A 15,772-nucleotide genomic window follows, 5' to 3' on the forward strand; every position below is an offset into this window, starting at 1 on the left:
AAACAACTATTAGAGCTTATAAATGAATTCACCAAATTTCAGGATACAAATTCACAAATCAGTGAATACACTGGTCAATTAACAATCTGAAAAGGAAATTAAAACAATTCCATTTTCATAGCATCAAAAGGAATAAAATCCTTATGAATAAATGTAACCAAGTAGGTATAAAATTTGTACACTGAAACGTAGTTGAAAGATACCACTACAAAACCTTGCTGAAAGAAATGAACCTAAGTAGAAAACATTGTATGCTCATGGGTTGGGAGGCTTAATATTGTTAAGATGGCAATACTATACAAAGCAATATACAGAATCAGTGCAATCTCTCTCAAAGCCCAATGGCAATTTTTATAGAAATGGAAAAATCCATCCTAAAATTTGTACGGAATCTCAAGGGACCCAGGATAGCTAAAATAATCTTGAAAAAACAAAGTTGGCCATATATACAATGGAAGATTACTCAGCCGTCAGGATGAATACCCAACTTTTACATCAACATGGATGGGACTGGAGGAGATTATGCTAAGTGAAATAAGTCAAGCAGAGAAAGTCAATTATCATATGGTTTCACTTATTTGTGGAACATAAGGAATAGCGTGGAGGACATTAGGAGAAGGAAGGGAAAAATGAAGGGGGGAATTGGAGGGAGAGATAAACCATGAGAGACTATGGACTCTGAGAAACAAACAGGGTTTTAGAGGGGAGGGGGGTGGGGGGATGGGTCAGCCCGGTGATGGGGATTAAGGAGGGCACGTACTGCATGGAGCACTGGGTGTTATACAAAAACAATGAATCATGGATCACTACATCAAAAACTAATGATGTATGGTGACTAACATAACATAATAAAATTAAAAAAAAAAAAGAAAAAAAGTTGGAAGACTTCCCAGTTTGAAAACATAGAAAGGTACAGGAACTAAACAGTATGGTGCTGGCATAAGGATAAATATATAGATAAATGGAATAAGATTGAAAGCCCTCACCTCTATGGTCAAATGATTGTCAACAAGGGTTTCAAGACTATTCAATGGAGAAAGGTCTCTCCAACAAATGATGCTTGGAGAATTGGATATTCACATGCATAAACATGAAGTTGGGTCTTTAAACCATATACAAAAATTAATACAACATGGATCAAAGACGTAAATTTAAGAGCTAAAATTATAAAATTCTTAGAAGGGGGTGCCTGGCTGGCCCAGTCGGTGGAGCATGTGACTCTTGATCTTGGGGTCGTGAGTTCAAGCCCCATGTTGGGCCTATGGCTTACTTAAAAAAAAAAATCTTAGAAGAAAACAGACAAGTTGAAAACAACTTGTACAATGTGTGCACTTGAAGAGGATTCAAGTGGTAAATTTTGCATTATATTTTTCTTGGGCTTGACAATGATTCCTTAAATATGACACCAAAAATTCAGGCAACAAAAGAAAAAATAAATACATTTGACTTCATTAAAATTAAAAACTTTAGTGAAAAGACAACCCACAGAATGGGAGAAAATATTTGCCTGTCATCTGCTTGCAATATCTGCTAAGACACTAATAATCAGAATATTTACAATGTTGTTACAACTCAACAAGAACAAAAAATGAGACAATCCAATTTAGAAACTGGCAAAGTATTGCAATAGATACTTATCCAAAGAAGATATACAAATGGCAAATAAGCACATGAAAGGAACTGATCATTAGTCACCAGTGAAATGTAAAAACCACAAAGATATACCACCTCACACCCATTAGAATGGCTGTTATCAAAAAACACAGTAACTATTGGCAAGGATGTGTAGAAATTGGAGCCCTTGTGTATTACTGGTAAATACATAAGATGGCCAAGCTTCTCTGGAAAAGTTTGATGGTTCCTCAGGAAGTTAAGTTAAATACAGAAATACCATATGATCCAGCAACTTTACTCCTAGATAGATACCTGAGAGAATTGAAAGCAGGGACTCAAATGGATACTTGTACACCCATGTTCATAGCAACATTATTCACCACAGTCAAAAGGTGTAAACAATCCAAATGTCCATCAACAGATGAATGGGTAAAGAAAGGTTGGCATATCCATACAAGGGAATCTTATTCATCCTTAAAAAGAAAATTCTGATACATACAACATGGATGAAACTTGATAACATTATGCTGAGCAAGATAGTAAAAAAAGTACAAATATATGTCTCCACTTATATGAGGTTCCTAGAGTAGGCAAATTCATAGAGAGAAATTAGAATAGAGGTTCCCAGGGGCTGGTGGTAGCATGAAAGGGGAGGTATTGTTTAATGGGTACAGAGTTTCTGTTTGGGAGGATGAAACTTTATGGAAGTGGACAGTGGTGATGATTGTACAACATTATAGATGTAGCTAAGGCCATTGAATTGTACACTTGAAAGGATTAAAATGGTAATTTTTGTATTTTGTCAATTTTTAAATGAGAAAAAGTAGTGTAAAATAAGGTTATATCTCTATATAGATAGAAAATTCCATATATATGGAATTTCATATTATGTGTGTGTGTGTATCGATATATTCCATTTATTGTGGTCTTTATTCTCTTTTCATTCCCATCTGGAATAATTTTCCTTCTGCCCAATGAACTTTCTTTAGTATTTCTTTTAGTGAACTCCTGCTGGCAATAATTTCTATCTTTGTTAATCTGAAAATGCCATTATTTTACTTTCATTCTTGCATGATATATTTTTGCTGAGTAAAAAACTCTAAGTTGCTGTCTCATATGGTTGCTGTGAGCCATGTGTGGCTGTTGAGCACCTGGCGTGTGGTGAATCCAAATGCGGAGTGACTGGAAGTTAATACACATGCGGGATTCTCAAGAGTTAGTATGAAAGAGAGTATAAAATATTTTGTTAATAGTTTTAAAACTGATTACATGTTTAGCTCATGATATTTTGAATATATTGGATTAGATAAAACAAGATTTTTTTAAAATTGTAAGTTGGCGGGGTTTTTTGGTGTGTGTGTGTGTGTGTGTGTGTGAGACGTCATTCCATTGTCTTCCAGCTTCATTTCTGCTGTGGCTAGCTGTCACATGTGTTTGAAGAGAAGTGAATATTTTCTCTGGCTAACATTTTGCTTTGTCTTTGTTTTCAGCAGTTTGATAATGATGTGCTTAGGTGTGGTTTTGCTGGTATTTATCCTGCTTGGGACCCACAGGGACTCTTGAAACTGGGTGGTTGTCTGGTATCAGCTTTGGAGAGTGCTCTGCTTCTGTGGCATTTGCTCTTCTTGCCTTTTGGGACTCCAATTACACATTGTTAGACCTTCAACTGTGTCTGATCAATTTCTTAAGTCTTTTTTTCTGTTTTATCAATTGTTTGGTTTTTTTTTCTCTGTGTGTTAGTTAGGATGTTTTATATTAAATTATCTTCCAATTCATTAGTCCTCTAATCTGTGTCTAATCTGCTGTTCATCTACTAAATTCCTAATTTCAGTTCTTTTATCTTTTAGTTTTAGCTAATATTCTTACAGATTTCAATTCCCAGGGCGCCTGGGTGGCTCAGTCGTTAAGCATCTGCCTTCAGCTCAGGTCATGATCCCAGGGTCCTGGGATCGAGCCCCGCATCGGGCTCCCTGCTCCGCGGGAAGCCTGCTTCTCCCCTCTCCCACTCCCCCTGCTTGTGTTCCTGCTCTCGCTATCTCTCTCTGTCAAATAAATAAATAAAATCTTAAAAAAAAAAAAAAAAAAGATTTCAATTCCCAGGTGAAATTCTCCATTATTTCATCTGTTTTAACACCTTTCTATTTTCTTGAGCGTGTTAATTGTAACTGTAGTCTTTGCCTACTTGGAACTCCAGTATGTGACTCACCCACAAGTTTGTTTTTATAGTTGTTTGTCTTTTTATTTTCAGTCAAAAGGCCCTGTGCCTTGACACACCAAGAAATTTTTAACTGAAAGCTGAACTTGTGCACAAGGAATGGTAGTGGCTACAGATGCCTTCCTCTGCTGGGTAAACAGAGCAGGTGCCGATCACCTTAGCCCGATGGCACGTTAAGCTGTATTAAGGCCATGTTGCACTTCGTTGTGCTCTGTCTACTGGTGGTTCACTTCCCACTGTTAGGATGCCATTGAGAGCTTCCCAGTGGGTACCAGGGTACCGCTCTCTGCTTAGTCCTGACCTATAATCCTTGTCTTCTCAGCCTGGTGAAATTGCCAAAACTTCTCTGCTTCCTGGGGTCTTTGTTCAGAAGCTTTGTCTCTTAGCTTCTTGCCTGTAGAGTGTGAGAATTTGTCAGTGACTTGAGAAGAAAACTGTCAGGTTCAATGATTTACTCATCCCATCTTGATGGAATTGTAGCCCCAAGTCAGTTTTATCTCTTCACCCCAGAAGACTCCCTGATAGTATCCTCTTTTCAGACAAAGCCTTGCTTCTTAGCCCAGTGTCCTTAGAACTGGAAAGCAGGGAAAACTGGACCCCCAGTTCTGTGTGTTCAGTAGCGCTTCAATTTCTTAAACATCTGTGTTTTTCTTATATTTTGTGTATGTACATATATATACATATATATTCTAGTTAAAACAAGAATCAGGCATGCATCATGATGACTCCACATTGTTCCTATATCAGATAGTGACTGGTATATGTTCAATCAAACCTGCCATTTATCCAATTTTCTACCTCAATTTCAGACGTCAAATAACTTCAAATATCAGGTGCTATTTTTCCTCACAGGCTTCCATTGTCCTGTTCTAATTTGGGATGGTTCTTTTTTTTTTTTCTCTCACCCCTACTAGGAAGTCATCCCACCTCCTCCACTGAACTTGTAATTCTTTTTTCTCTCCTATTTTCCATCTGTCTTTTTCTACTTTCTGGATAATCTTAACTTTATCTTGCAACCCTACGATTGTCTTTTACAATTTCAGTTGTATTTTTAATTTCCAAGCCCTTCTCCATCACTGTCAAGACTGGGTGACCTTTGAGGTCACATGTCAGTTATAAGAGGGAAGAGAGATACTTAACAGTCTCAGGTGTATGTGAGGAATAGACCCATGGGCACACCTTATTTTATGGTGCTTCGCTTTATTGAGCTTCACAGATGTTGGGCTGCTCACAAATTAACGGTCTGCAGCAAACCTGGTCAAGCCGGTCTGTTGGCACCGTTTTTTCAACATTTGCTCAGTTTGTGTCTTGTCACATTTTGGTAATTCAATATTTCAAACTTTTTCATTATTGTATTTGTTACAGTGATCTGTGATCAGTGATTACAAATCACTGAAAGCTCAGATGATTGTTAACATTTTTTAGCAATAAAGGGTTTTTTAGTTAAGGTATGTGCATTTTGTTGTATACAGAACACTATTGCACACCTAACAGACGATGGGGTTGTGCAAACACAACTCTTACATGTGCTGGGAAACCAGAAATTTATGTGACTCCCGTTATTAGGGTATTCTGCAGTTGTCTGGACCAAACCCCCAGGTACGCCTGTACTAGTGCTTCAGGGTTTGTTACTATGTTACAGTCTGCTTACCTGAAAAATACAGTTTGAATGTCCAAAATTGTTGTCGGACTACGCAATTCTACATTATATGTAATTTTCTTTCAGAATTTCTTTTGGAATTTTCCATGCTCCACTATCTAAATAGAATTGAATGTTGTTACTGCTAAGACATTTAGCGAGATGCATTTCCCTGCTTTTTTTTAATGTGGTTTCTTTTTTTTCTTTATGTTTTAGACTGTTTTGTTTATATCTGGTTTTCCACAATTAGTCACCATCTTTGGGTGGACTCTGGACACTCAAGTCCTTATTTCTGTTAAATTGTACTATTTCTTTCAAAAGTTATTTTTTTTAAAGATTTTTATTTATTTGTCAGAGCGAGAGAGAGAGCACAAGCAAGGGGGAGCATCAGGCAGAGGGAGAAGCAGGTTCCCCGCTAAGCAAGGAGCCCGATGCAGGACTCAATCCCAGGACCCTGGGATCATGACCTGAGCAGAAGGCAGACGCTCAACCGACTGAGCCACCCAGGTGTCCCCAAAATTTATTTCTCTCCACTTTTTTCCCTAGAACTCTTAGAAAGTTGTTGGACCTCCTGATTTGAACGTCTAAGTCTCATTTCTCTCTGATTTTGTGTCTTTTTCTGTTCTACTTTCTGGATAATTTCCTGAACTTTATCTTGCAACCCTTCTGCTGAATTTGACAATTTTGGCTATATTTTTAGTTTTGGGGACTCCTTTCTTAAACATCTTTCAGGCTATTAGCAGCTTTTTGAAAATTTTTTCATTACTTCGATTAACGCTTTCTTTGCCTGCCCCCCTTGCCACACATTTCTTGTATCTGGCCTTGAGCCATTTCTTTCTTTCTTTCTTTCTTTTTTTTAAAGATTTTATTTATTTATTTGACAGAGAGAGACACAGCGAGAGAGGGAACACAAGCAGGGGGAGTGGGAGACGGAGAAGCAGGCTTCCCGCCGAGCAGGAAGCCCGATGCGGGGCTCGATCCCAGGACTCTGGGATCATGACCCGAGCCGAAGGCAGACGCCTAATGACTGAGCCACCCAGACGCCCCAAGCCATTTCTTAAATGACTGGTGATCCTTGACTATTCCTCATGTTTACAAGTGACATGTAAAAGCTGATTAGGAGATCCACATGGGTAGAGCTTACTGACCTACAGGCTTCAGTTTAGGCGAGCATCAAGAACTGCCTAAGTCTTTGGGCTCCCCAAACAATAGTATGTTCATATCCATTCTCACATTGTAAGTTTCTGCAGAGAATTCCCTGTGCCCTGCTTGGGTTCAAAAGCTTGCTGCTGTGGTTCTGCTTGGGGCAAGGAATGGCCTGAGCACAGGGTGTCCAACCGTTCTTTCTGCAGACTTAATAAAGCCAGAAATTAGGAAAGGCTTTCTAGGTAATGATTCATTATTATGTAATGTTTACTGGTAATGAATTGTGAGATAATTAACTTATCTAACTTTTCGTTAAAAGTTGTCCTGTGTTTTTAGTACATATTCATAGCTTGGTCAGCAATATTTACTGCATTATGGAAGTAATGAAACTTTACTTTTACAAAAAATATCCAACATATGCTGCCTTTCCCTGCAAATCAGTTCTAAGAGACTTCCAGGGTCATGAGTGCTCTGAGGGGCCATCTCCAAGCCTAAATCCCTCCAAGGTCACTGCCCACACCTCCCTGTGACCACTCATGCTCCTGCTGGACTGAGCTGCTCTTACTTCTACAAATAAACAAGACCCTTTCTGACTTTGACATCCTACATTCTCCCTTGTGATGGTTAATTTCATGTGTCAACCTGACTGGGCTATAGGGTGTCCAGACATCTGGTCAAACACGATTCTGGATGAGATTAACATTTGGATCAGTAAACTGAGTAAAGCGATTGCCTCCTTCAATGTCAACGGGACTCATCCAATCAGTTGAAGTCCTGAATAGAACAAAAGGGCCTGAATAGAAGGAAAAAAAGATGGAACTCCTGCTGCCCAAGTACCTCTGAGCTGGATCATTGGTTTTTTCCTACCTTGGGACTCAAACTGAAATATCAGCTTTTCCTGGGTCTCCAGCCTCCTGGCTTTTGCACTAGAGCGACATCATTGGCCCTCTTGGTTCTCAGGCCTTTGGACTTGAACAGGGTCTCCAGCTTGCTGCCTGCAGATTTCAGGACTTGCCATCCTCCATCATTGTGTAATCCAATTCTTTATAATAAATCTCAGTCTCTCTCTCTCTCTCTCTCTTACACACACACACACACACACACACACATATTCTATTTCTCCGGAGGATGCAAATACATCCCTCAAGGGGGTGAAAATGGATTCTTAGGGTGAGAAACAAATTTTAAATATTACAATGGTTTGTGGCCCTCCAAAGCTCAGCCATACCAGACAAAATCTTTTGCCTTAGTATTTAATTTTTGTCCCTTAATTTCTTATGGGGGAGCTAATGAAACTTCATCACTTGTTTGCCAGAAGCACCCTCTCCATTCTCTATAAGGTTGTCACGAGTGTCCTGGACTTGCTCCCCTGACCTCCATTCTCCACACAACAGCCATAATTCTCTCAAAAATATACATCCTACCCTGATACTCTGTTCAGAACCTTCCATGGCTCCCAGCTTCATTTAAAATAAAACCTGCAGCTTCTGCCATTTTCACTTGCTCTAGCCACAGTGGCTTTTGTAGTTTCCTGGGACATGTGGAGCTTTTCTGTGCTGCAGAGTCTTGCATTGCTGAAAGTCCTTTGTTCTGTGAATGACTGGCTCTGGCTTAGTTCACTTCCTCACAGAGGCTTCCCCTGTCCCAGGTCCTCAGATGAACTCCCAGTTGTGTCCCCCTGTTCCCAGCCAGAACCCAAAAGTCATACCAGAGCCACACCTGAGTTGGAATCTGGGCCCCACATCTATCAAGATGACTTTGGGCAAATCCCTTAACATCTATGAACTTCAGTTTCTCATCCATAATATAGGACTAATGGTGCCTATCTCAAGAGTGGTTATGTGAATTAGATGAGATGATATAGCAGCAGGCAGAGTGGCTGGTACATAATTACTTGATAAATGGTGATTATTATGTCACCCATTCATCCAGCAAATACTAGATTGGTATGTGCCCAGCCCTTGCTTAGCAGGAGCTGGGATTTAGAGATGCATGAGGAAGGCACTCCCATGCCCTCCCAGTCCCCTAAGACTTCTCTGGGGTTACTGGTGAATACCAGGAATCCCAATTCAGTGTCAACGTACTAGGACAAGGGAAAGCATAGGTGCTGTGGGAGAAGGGAGTGTCTGACCCAGCCCCTGTGGGGTGGGAAGCAGCCCAAGACTTTGCCTACCTGCGGGAGTGCCAAAGAAGGAGTGCCAGGCAGGCGCCCCCCACCCACTCTCAACCACGATCTGCAGGGCAGGGTCATCCAAAACCCCCTGGGAGGGGTGAGGGGCCTTTATTTGCTGACAAGTAAGAGTTCCTGAAGGCCTTTAAGCAGAGGTTGATTTGATCATAGCTCATTCTGGTTTTGTCATGAAGAATGGGTCAGAGGATGAGAAGGCTGTGGCTGCAGCTGGGGCGAAGGTGAGGCTCGGCAATGAGCTATGGACAGGCCCACGGCTAACGGTATCTCGGCCCTGTAACCACCCATTGAACCAGAGGGGAAAAGATGTCTTTGCTGTCTCGGGGACTGTGATAGGAGGGACGCTCGGGAACGCAGGGCCTCGGCAAGGGACCCCTTTTGTCTTAAGGGCAGAACTGTACCTGGGGCTGGCTGATGATGGGCAAGGCGGCCCAGGGAGGAGAGGTCCAGGCGGAGAGCTCAGATTTCTGACCCGAGCGTCTGAGGCCCCGCGGGGCAGAGAGCACGGGAAGGCCCGGGAGGGTCTGACCCGGTGCACAGCCCGTGAGGTGGCTAAACGCGAGGTCGTGAGAAATGTCGGGACCATACGGGATCCGGGTCGCAAGGCACCAGGAGCGCCGGGTGGCGGCTAAAGGCGGGTGCAGGGAGAGGGCGGGCTCGGGAAGGGCGCCCGCAGGCCCAGGGCTTCTAGGCTAACCGACAGGTGTGCCGGGCCCTGGCGCTGCCACGACTGCTCTGCGCAGGCTGTTCCATCGCCCAGCGCGGACCCCGGCCCGACGGCGGCTGTTCTCTCGGGGCAGGAGCCCCGCGCACCGCCAGGCCCGGCGCCCTCCGGAACCCCACCCAAGCCCACAAGGCAGGTTGTTCTTGTGCCCAGCGAGTCACCTGGACTCGAGCTAGGGCACCGGCCCAAGGTCACAGCCTGCAAGTGGAGGAGGCGCCCTCGAACCCAGAGCCCGACCAAGGTCACCGGGCCACTCCCGGCGGGCTAGAGCCCGGTTGCCGGCCCGGTGCATCCCGGGGGCCGGGCCGGCGCATCCCGGGGGCCGGGCCGGCCTGCGGCACTCAGGGGGCGGGGGGCGGGCCCCAGGGCGCCGGGGCGTGTGCGTGCCTGTCAATGAGGCGGAACTCCTCGCCTCCAGTCCTGTAGTTCGTCCACTGCGGGCGACGGAGCCTCGCGCCGTCCTGGCCCTTCCACCCAACTACAACTCCCAGAGGGCTGAGCGACGCGGGCGTGGCCGGGCGGTGCGGAGAGCGCCGGTGTCGTCACCGACTCAGCCCGCTCCCCCCCGCCCCCTCCGGCCCAGCCTCTCGCGGCGCCCGGGCGACCGGCTGCGCGCGGCCTGACGGGAATCGTGGTCATCCCGCCGTGTGCTTCAGCGGGGACGCGGGCGCATGGACTCCAACTCCCGGCGTGCCCTGCGCGCCGGCACTCGTTAACGGCGGGAGGGGGTGGGCGAGGCAGAGGGGGAGCGGCGTTCGGGAGGGCGGAGTAAGGCGGGGGGGGGAGGGCGCCCACACCCCTCCCCCTCCTCGCCGCTCCTTCCCCCTCCCCCGACGTAAACTGGGATCCCTTTCCCCTTGTGTCCGCCATATTGGACTCTAACTCTGGTCAGCGGCGGCGCCGGGCCCGGTGGACTCGCCGTTCCTCCCGCCCAGCGGCCTCCCCGCAGCTCCCGCCCGCCCGGCCCTCCCCGCCCGGAGGCGACCCCGCGCAGCGCCCCCCGCCCTCGGCCGGCCGGAGCGCCCCGCCGCCGCCTCAGCCTCCCCGCCTTCCCCGCCCTCCGCCGCCGCCCGCGGCCCCGCGCCCGCTCCGCGCCCTCTCCCCGCCCGCCCGCCATGAGCCCGGCCGACGCCAAGCGCGGGGCCAAGCGCCGGAAGAACAAGCGGGGCGGCGGCGGCAGCTCGGGCGGGGGCAACGGCGGCGCGGGCGGCGGCAAGGCCGGCCCGGCGGCCGCGCTGCGCGGCTCCCAGGCCGCGGGCCTGGCGGCCCCGGGCGGCGCGGCGGCGGCCAACGGGCCCCTCGGCGCGGGCGCGGGCGCGGGCGGCGCCGCCCCCGGAGGCTACTTCGAGGTAAGCGGCGACGGGGCGGGGGCGGGGTGGGCGGGCAGACGCGGGCGGGCCTCCCGCCGGGGGCCGGGTTCCGCGCGGGTAACGGGAGGGCGCGGGGCCGGGGCGGCCGGGGTCCGCGGGCGGCTTGCGCCGTGACAGCCCTCCCGCGGGGATGGCGAGCGCGGGGCGGCGGGCTGCCCGCGCCAGGTGCCGGCATCTCCTGGGTGCGGCGCGCGGTGCTGCCTGTGCCTCTGCCCACCTGCGCGTCGCTGTCACGGACCCGGGGGTGGTGCCATCTCGCCCCGCGCTGAGCTCGTCCTTGAAATTGCTCGTGTGCAATTCCAGAATAATTACGAGTCAGGTGACGAGCGGGGCTTCCCTGGGTAGTTGAGGGTGCTTTCGAACGTTGTTTCACGGTGCCTCCCTTCTCCATCCCTTGCAAGTGGTGACCGAACAGCGCCCGCCTCGAAGTTTTCTTTCTCTGCTCTGATCTGGTCATTGGAAAGCTACCTGACAGCCTTCCGGAGTCCTGGCTCTTCGCCTCCAGCTTCTTAAAAAGTTTTAGGGGTAATTAGTCGTCTGGTTACTCAGGCATGTATTAAGTGTTTGAACTGAAGGAATTTGAAAAGTACTTTTCCTCTGTGTTTATGAAAGCAGCTAGCACACGCTGCATCTCCCAGTTGTGTGTTGCTGCACCTTTGTTCCGCTGTTGGTCACAACCCTTGAGAAGACACAATGGTAGTACGAGGGTGTGCGGTTGACAGCCATTTCCAGTCCTTCTAGTGGCTCCTGAATGATAATGGACTTCGAGAAAGTTGGGTGGTTAGAACTGTTAAGTTGTTTTAAAGACATTTGCAATGAAAAAAAGAGCCTCATCAGGAGTATTGGTGTGCCAAATTATGACATAGATTGTTTATGGGGCGCCTGGGTGGCTCGGACGGTTAAGCGTCTGCCTTCGGCTCAAGTCATGTCCCAGGGTCCTGGGATCGAGTCCCACTCCGGAGCCTGATTCTCCCTCTCCCTCTGCCCTTCCTCCCCACTCATGCTCTCTCTCTCAAATAAATAAATAAAAATCTTAAAAAAATTATTTTATGCAAGATTCTAAATATTGTGTTGGAATGGTATGTAATGAGAGCAGATAAGAGAAATGATTGCATATGGGATGGCTTTCCGATGCTTTTGCTAGTAAGTGAACATACAGTAATGTATGTGTACTTTGGTTTCAGTTTAGAGGATGTCCAGCCTTCTCTGTGGTGGAGTAAGTGCAGTTGGTGGAGCTTTCTTTAGGTGATATTGTTACCTTTGTTTGGGATCCTGGATCATGGCCCTGGATTTCAGCCTCCAGAGGCTGCCCCTTCCCAATATCCTGGAGAGAGAAACAGGTACACTGGTTGGGATCAAGGATGAGGTTTGGGCATTTGGATCTTTGGGCTGTAAATTAAGGGCAGTGTTTGCTGCTGCTGGGGAGGTGAGGGTAGGAGGTCTGTCTATGCAGATCCTTTCCAAAAATGTTGATAATATTTGCTGTAGCTTGGTGTACAATATACCATTTCTGTCAATTCAATAAAAACAAGTTTGTGGTACCATTATTTTAGGTTTCAATAAATCCCATTTACTTTGCAATATTTAGCTAAAATTATCTTTCTTTAGTTTATTAGTTTATTATTTTAATCGCATTAGTCAAACTCATATAACCATCTATCGAGTATTATTATTGTTGTTTTATTTTTTAGAGAGTGAAAGGGGGAGAGTGCTTGCAAGCGGGAGAGGGAGAGAGGGACTCTCAAGCAGGCTCCATGTCCAGCAGGAGCCTGTTGCCCATGAGATCATGAGCTGAGCGGAAACCAGAGTCAGACTCTTAACTGACAGAGCCACCCAGGCCCCCCTATCTAGTATGATTTTTGAAAGGACTGTTGTATTCTGTTAAACTTATGAATCAAGGTTTTTGACTATGACCGCCTGTAAGAAATAAGATATATTAAGACCTATAGTGCCTGCTTACACTTACACAAAAGTTTTACAAAATGATATTCTGACACTTTGTCTTTTTTATTCTATTCCATTTCATTAATAAAGTGGTTGTAGTACACAGAATTACTTTACTGTGTACCATTGATTTGTGACTGCACCTTAAGAAACATTCTCTTTTACTGTATTTTAACGTTTTAAAGTTATATCTTGAACTTTAAAATTTCCTTGCAAGCATTTTTTTTCAAAAAAAAATTTTTTTAAGATTTTATTTATTTGACAGAGAGAGACACAGCGAGAGAAGGAACACAAGCAGGGGGAGTGGGAGAGGGAGAAGCAGGCTTCCCGCTGAGCAGGGAGCCAGATGCGGGGCGGGGCTCGATCCCAGGACCCCGGGACCACGACCCGAGCTGAAGGCAGACGCTTAAAGACTGAGCCACCCAGGCGCCCCCTTCAAAAATTTTTTTTAAGATTTTATTTATTTGACAGAGGGCGCTCACACACAAACAGGGGGAGCGGCAGGCAGAGGGAGAGAAGCAGTCTCTCCTCTGAGCAGGGAGCCCAACACGGGGCTCCATCCCAGGACCCTGGGATCATGACCTGAGCTGAAGGCAGACGCTTAACGACTGAGCCACCCAGGTGCTCCTCTTCGCACATATTTCTGGTAACAGGTGTTCTTGACGCTGATCACAAAAATTCTTATTGTAATTCTGAAGCCTCTGAATTGTTTCCGCGTAGCTGGTGAACTCTTTGGGGGAACCTTGTTTTGTGCAGAAGAGGCACCCAAAACAGTGTAACAAGTAACAAGGAATGGGTACCGGCCCTCCATTTCTGGGAGAAGCTTATGATTGATTCCAGGGGTGCATCTTTCCATTCTATGTAGAGTCACCAGAGCAAAAGGTGCCTGAGAGAGAAGTAAGAGTGGAAGGACTGTCTTGATTCTCAGGAGGGGTCCTGTGTGCTGGGCACAGCCCTGAGTGTTAGTCCTAGGACCACTTTCATCAAGGCAGCTCCTCAGGCAAAAAGGGCCTCTCTGCGTGTGAGTGGTTTCTACATAGAAGCAAAGGCTCGGGGTAAGTAGGAAAACATCATTTAGCTTATAGAGTCTTTTGCCCACCAAAACATGGGTATACAAATTTGATAGGCTCTGTGCCCTTAAGCAGGGTGTCAAACCTCATGCTGCTTTGGTGTCCTAAGTGATATGGCACCTAGCTTTTAGGATTATTGTAAGAATTAAACAAATAAACAGTGCCTGGTGACACACAGTGCTATGTATGTACATGATCATTATTTTCCAGGAGGCTGGGGTGGACTTTTTTTTTTTAAGATTTTATTTATTTTTTGACAGAGACACAGCAAGAGAGAGAACACAAGCAGGGGGAGTGGGAGAGGGAGAAGCAGGCTTCCCGCTGAGCAGGGAGCCAGATGCGGGGCGGGGCTCGATCCCAGGACCCTGGGATCATGACCTGAGCCGAAGGCAGACGCTTAACGACTGAGCCACCCAGGCGCCCCATGGGGTGGACTTATTAGGGACTTTGCCACAGGATACTTATCATATTGATCAAGCCTTTTCCACTTGTGGAATGGGGAAACCGTATACAGTTAAGAACGGTGGACATGGCTGCATCTTGGACAAGGCCTTATTCTAATAGCCTTGTTTGGTGGTCTGTTCTGATGTGACAATAAAGGTTTTGCCCTAAAAAGAAAAGTTGGTAGGTGAAGGGTATTGTGAATATATCTTATTATTTTGCATTTCTCTGTTTTTAAAAATACATATATATATATATATATATATATATTTTTTTTTTTTTTTTTTGAGAGAGAGAGAGCAAGGGAGCAAGAGAGAACATGAGCAGGGAGGGGCAGAGGGAGAGGGAGAAGGAGGCTCCCCGCTGAGCAGGGAGCCTGACATGGGGCTCCATCCCAGGACCCTGGGATCATGCCCTGAGCCAAAGGCAGACGCTTAACTGACTGAGCCACACAGACACCCCTTGCATTTCTATTTTATTTTATCTTTTTAAAGATTTTACTAATTTATTTGAGAGAGAGAGCAAGAGACAGTACAAGCCCGGGGCAGAGGGTGGGGTGGAGAGGCAGAGGCGGAGGGAAAGGGAGAAGCAGATTCCTCACTGAGCCGGGAGCCCGATGCGGGGCTGGATCCCCAGGACCCTGGGATCACGACCTAAGCCAAAGGCAGATGCTTAACCAACTGAGCCACCCAGGCGCCCCTACATTTCTTTTTTTCTTTTTTAAAAAGATTTTATTTGTTCATTTGTCAGAGAGAGAGAGCAGAAGCAGGGGGAGAAGCAGGCTCCCTGGGATTATGACCTGAGCTGAAGGTAGACGCTTAACCGACTGAGCCACCCAGGCATCCCCGCCCCTGCATTTCTATTTTAAATGTAATTTTCATAGCGTTCATAATGTATTAAGTAAAGAAGGAAGCTTACAAAATAGAAAACGTTTGTAGTACAGACCTACTTTTGTAAAATATCTGGGTGCATATATATTTGCATAGGAAAGTCTGATAGGATATCCATCAAAATATTTTGTGGTGGAAAGTCTGATGGCTTTCTTTTTTCCTTTATGCACATGCCTCAAGCTTTAAGACTTTTCTAAAATGAGCGTTACTTGAGGAGCAAAAAGGTGAATGGTATTTTTACAACCTGAAATTACTTTTTTTTTCTTTTTTTTTTAAGATTTTATTTATTTGAGCGAGAGAGAGTGTGCGCACACAAGTGGGGGGGGGTGGGGAGAGGCAGAGGGAGAGGAGAAGCAGATTCCCCATAGAGCAAGGGGCCGGATGTTGGGCTCGATCCCGGGACTCTGGGATCATGACCTGAGCTGAAGGCAGACGCTTAACTGACTGAGCCACCCAGATGCCCCACATTTTTTTTTTCCAAAATTAAACTGATTTTGGCTTTTTCCACCTTTTAACAGTTAAACATTTAGG

General features: G+C 46.3%; 1 protein-coding gene across 5 annotated transcripts in view; it reads left to right on the forward strand.

Annotated features, from left to right (window-relative positions):
- The first annotated feature begins 10,737 nt into the window (after positions 1-10,737).
- Positions 10,738-15,772, forward strand: part of FAM193A (family with sequence similarity 193 member A) — a 164,220-nt gene continuing 159,185 nt past the window's right edge. For 3 of the 5 annotated variants that reach the window (XM_078068310.1, XM_078068313.1, XM_078068311.1), the window contains exon 1: positions 10,739-10,875. The gene's annotated coding sequence lies outside the window, so the exon portion shown is untranslated. Of the gene's footprint in view, positions 10,876-15,772 lie in introns of all 5 variants that reach the window. The other 2 variants (XM_078068308.1, XM_078068309.1) reach the window with 1 other exon arrangement.

This window comes from Halichoerus grypus, chromosome 3, assembly GCF_964656455.1.
Source record: "Halichoerus grypus chromosome 3, mHalGry1.hap1.1, whole genome shotgun sequence".
In the NCBI taxonomy this organism is placed as follows: Eukaryota; Metazoa; Chordata; class Mammalia; order Carnivora; family Phocidae; genus Halichoerus; species Halichoerus grypus.